Source organism: Pongo abelii, chromosome 1 (assembly GCF_028885655.2).
Source record: "Pongo abelii isolate AG06213 chromosome 1, NHGRI_mPonAbe1-v2.0_pri, whole genome shotgun sequence".
Taxonomy (NCBI): domain Eukaryota; kingdom Metazoa; phylum Chordata; class Mammalia; order Primates; family Hominidae; genus Pongo; species Pongo abelii.
In genome coordinates, this window is record NC_071985.2 from 44,795,920 (window position 1) to 44,800,329 (window position 4,410).

General features: G+C 45.3%; 1 non-coding gene across 1 annotated transcript; it reads right to left on the reverse strand.

The window, feature by feature from the left end:
* Positions 1 to 3,746: 3,746 nt before the first annotated feature.
* Positions 3,747 to 3,862, reverse strand: LOC112131437 (small Cajal body-specific RNA 20). The gene has a single exon (XR_002913508.1). It is a non-coding gene; the product is annotated as a small Cajal body-specific RNA 20 (non-coding RNA).
* Positions 3,863 to 4,410: the final 548 nt, after the last annotated feature.

Consider the following 4,410-nt stretch of genomic DNA (forward strand, 5'->3'; position numbering starts at 1 on the left):
ACCCCTCTTTTCAGCTCTACCCCTTTCTCTTAATCCAAATTACCTTTAACCCTCAGCCCTCAATTCCACTTTTGCCTCCAGTTCTCAGGGATTAGACAACCCAAGGTACGTGATCAGACTTTGTTTTGATTTTAGAAGATCGTGCTGGCTGCAAGCCAACTGAAGAGATTAGAGTGAATACAGGCCAGCCGGCAGGGGGCCATTGCGCCCGCCCAGGTGAGACAGGGCTGGAGCTGGTGAGAGAGATGGAGAGAGGAGGATGGATTCAAGAGATACTCAGAAGGTAAAAAGATGCTCCATTTGTCTGGCACTATACAGTTTCCAAAGCGCTTTTGCATCTATTAACTCCTTTGACTTTCAACCACCCTTGAGATATACTGAGTAGGTACAATCAAAATCTTTGCTTTAGTGGTGATGAAACGAAGCTAGGAAGAGTGGAGGCGTTTGCCCAAATTCACACAGCTGGTTAGAACAGGGTTGGGACTCACATCCAGATCCTCTGACATCACATCCACGGCTCCTTTTCAGTCTCAGGTCACCGGGACTCACTCTGGAGCTGCCATGGGAGGGCCAGTGTTAAGCTGCAGAATCCTGACTCAGCTACCTGCCTGAGGCTATTTACACACTTCCAGTTGATTTTTTGTAACCTGTAATTATTTTTGCTGAATTTTTTTTTAGGCTCCATTTGACTTTTTACTCTCCAGCAGACAGGCTACAGGAAATAGCAGATTGGGAGAGGAGTGGGAACAGGAGAAGCTGTCTTTGGCTCTGCTGGAAGGTGAAGGGATTCCAGATGCCGGTTCCTGGCTTGCTCCCCCCTCTCCATTTGGCTTCATCCTGGGGCTCTCTTCCTCCCCACAGAGGGGTGGTGGGCACTCTGAGCCACACCTCTCCTCTCTGGGATCTCAGGTCTGTTCCTGAAACCTGCTGGTAGAAGAACCTCTAGAGTCCTTGCCTCCTTCCCACCGTGTGACCATTGCCCATTGGCACATCTGTCAAGACACAGACTTTGGAAGAAAAAAGAAAGAGTGAATGCTGCAGAGATGGACTGTTAATTTTCCAAATGAGATATGACTCTGAGATCCCACCTACTCAGCTGGTAGGATGTTCCACCATGCTCCCTAAGGTGGTTTGAGTGTTTGGAATGACAAAGACTCTCTCCTCGCCCTGAAACCTTAGTCCGGCGCCTCTGAGTCTTCTGCTTGACGAGGCCTGACCTTGGGCTTCCCCATGTCCTTTCAGAATCCAGTTTGAGCAAGAATGCTGCTAAGTCAGGTTAGTGAAATTTCCCCACTCTTATTATCTGACTATCCTCAATATTTTATCACCCTGCCTGCATTCAGCAATGATCCTGTCAATTCAGTTTAGCCAGAAACCCCTTTCCCTTGATGTTTCTTCCTAGTAATTTTCCATCCTCTGTCCCCAACCCTGACCATTGGTTGATTACAAATCTCCACTTGCCCTTGTTGGAGTGGAAACGGAGCCTGATCTCTCTCCCCCACCACAAGACATCTTTGCAGTGGCTCCTATACCGACTGCCATGGCCTCTCTTGAATAAAGTCTGCCTTGCCATCTTTAACACGTGTTTGGATAATTCTTTTCTTTTTTTTTCTTTTTTTTTTTTTTTTTAGTTGGAGTCTTGCTCTGTTGCCCAGGCTGGAGTGCAGTGGCTCAATCTCAGTTCACTGCAACCTCCACCTCCCGGGTTCAACCGATTCTCCTGCCTCACCCTCCTGAGTAGCTGGGAATACCAGCGCGTGCCACCACGCTCAGCTAATTTTTTGTATTTTTAGTAGAGGTGGGATTTCACCATCTTAGCCAGGATGGTCTCAATCTCCTGACCTTGTGATCCGCCCGCCTCAGCCTTCCAAAGTGCTGGCGTGAGCCACTGCGCCTGGCCAATATTTTTCTTTAACAGGGGTGGTCACTCAGTTTGCAGAGCTTGGAGAAAGGCTTCTGCTCATTGTCTGAACCTATAGGGTCCCTTCAAGGAGGTCAGGGCTGTTCACAATCTATTCCCCTCCATGCTAACTTAGCCATCATCCCCCAGACCCCAGAAGAGGTTCTGTTGTGTCCTGGGTGGCTGTGTGGGCATGGAGCGCAGGTCTTCACCCCCACACATGCCGCCTCTTCACTCACTCCCCCACATTCTGCCTCAGGATTCAACCCATTCCCCAATTCCAGGTAAGCAGCAGCCTCCCTCCCCTCTCTTGTGGAGCCAAATCCTCCTCAGCATGGTAAGGTGGGCTTTGTTTCATTTTGTCTTTTTAAATTACAGTGGAAACATAGAGAAGCTGTTAACTCCACCCGCGTGAGAAGAGCCTAAATCCAGTACACAGCTAGGACAGTCTTCCCTGAATGGAGTTGGGATGAAGTTGGAAGTAGCTCTCATTCTTTTGTGACAAGCCCATAGTCAGGAAAATGGACACGGTTACTATCTATCTATCTCATTATCCTACTGCACTGCCATTTACAGGTAGTTCTGAATTTGCAGTCCTCACTCTTCCTATCACAAGATAGTTATTATTAGCCGCACTTTACATGTGAAGAGGCTTGGAGAAATTAAAAAAAAAACAACAACTTGCCTAAGGGCACACAACTATGAGTGACAGAGTGGAGAGGGATTCAAACCCAGGCCTGACTGAAGGCTGTTGCCACTATTCCAGCCACCACTGAGTGGACATAGTGAGTGATCTCTACCAAAGGTATTTACATTGATTGTCAAAGCTTTGGAAAGGCTATAAGGAAAGAAATGCCCAAGTAAATTCTTCAGGGGTCAGTGGAGTGAGTGGGGATCTATATTCTGGAGGCAGCCTCCAGAGTCTTTCACATTTCCACCAGGTCAAAAAATAAATAAGAAGAAGCATAAACAAATATTGAACTCTAATTAACAATATGATACTGAAGTATTTAGAGGTTAAAGCGTACCAATGTCTATAACTTTGAAATGTGTCAACAATATAAGAAAGGACTGGTGGATGGATAGATGAACAGATTTGGGGTAAAGCAAATATAACAAAATGTTAGTTATAGAATCTAGATTGTGGGCATATGGGTGTTCACTGCGCAATTCTTTAAACTCTTCTGAATTTTTACATTTTTCATAATAACATATTGAGGGGAAATAAATCACACAGGTGGGTCACACCCGTCTCTTGTTATACAATGCCAGGCTAGAGGGGAGCTTAATCATTAGTCACCAAGTTCTTTCCCAAGTATCCTGCAGGAAGAGTGCTGGACTAGACATTTGAAGACACCGAATAAAAAACAGGCAGTCCCTGCTTGGTGGAAATTTAGGATACCTGCGAGAAAATAGGACAGAATCATAAAATTAACAGTCGTAAAGACAGTGAGCTCTTTATTTTCTGCTTTAATGGAGGGGGGAGCAAATTGCCTGACTATACATGTCCAAACGCCTTTTCTTTTTTACTTTGATGCATGGGAAGGCTCACCACACTTAAAGAGACAGAAATGGGCAGTAAGAGAAAGTGGCCCAAAAGCACTTAGCGGGTTACAGAAGGTTCCCAGTGGAGAATCCACCTGCAGGTCCCAGAAGGTGTGTTGAGGAGCAGGAGGGGCACCTTTTGTGGCAGGTGGCTTTAGTGGAAAGTTCAGGGGACTTGGAACCCTCCAGGACCAACTCTGCTGATCTAGATGAACTTGAACAAGTCATTGTTCTCTTTAAAGCTTAATTTCCTCTTTTGTTGCCTATAGGACAAATTCTGCCTAGAGCTTGTTTTTATTTTTCACATCTGAGGCAGGAAAACAAGGCAGTTCTGATGACAGTCCTCAAAGGCTGATCTTGGCCTCCAGCCTTAGCTGAGAAGAACAGGGACCCCACACAGCCCATGGGAGAAAGGCGCCTAGGGCTTGTTTTTATATGGCCTGTGAGTTAATGGTTTTTTAAAAAATATTTTTCAAAGGTTGGAAAAAATCAAGAGAAGAATAACATTTTGTGAGATGTAAAGTTATATATAATTCAAATTTCAGAGTCCATAAATAAAGTTTATTGGAAAATGGCCAAACTCATTTGTTTACATATTGTCTGTGGCAGCTCTCAATCAATAATAACCAGGTAGTTACAACAGAGACCTTATGGACTGCAAAGCCTAAAATATTTAGTCTCTATGCCTTTATTTGTTTATTTATTTTATTTTAACTTTTTTTGAGACGGGATCTCACTCTGTCACCCAGGCCGGAGTGCAGTGATGCAATCTTGGCTCACTGATGCCTTGACCTCCTGGGCTCAAGCCATCCTCCCACCTCAGCTTCCCAAGTAGCTAGGACTACAGGAGTGCACCACCATGCCTAGCTAATTTTTGTATTTTTTGTAGAGTTGGGGTTTCACCACGTTATCCAGGCTGGTCTCAAACTCCTATGCTCAAGCGATCCTCCTGCTTTAGCCTCCCA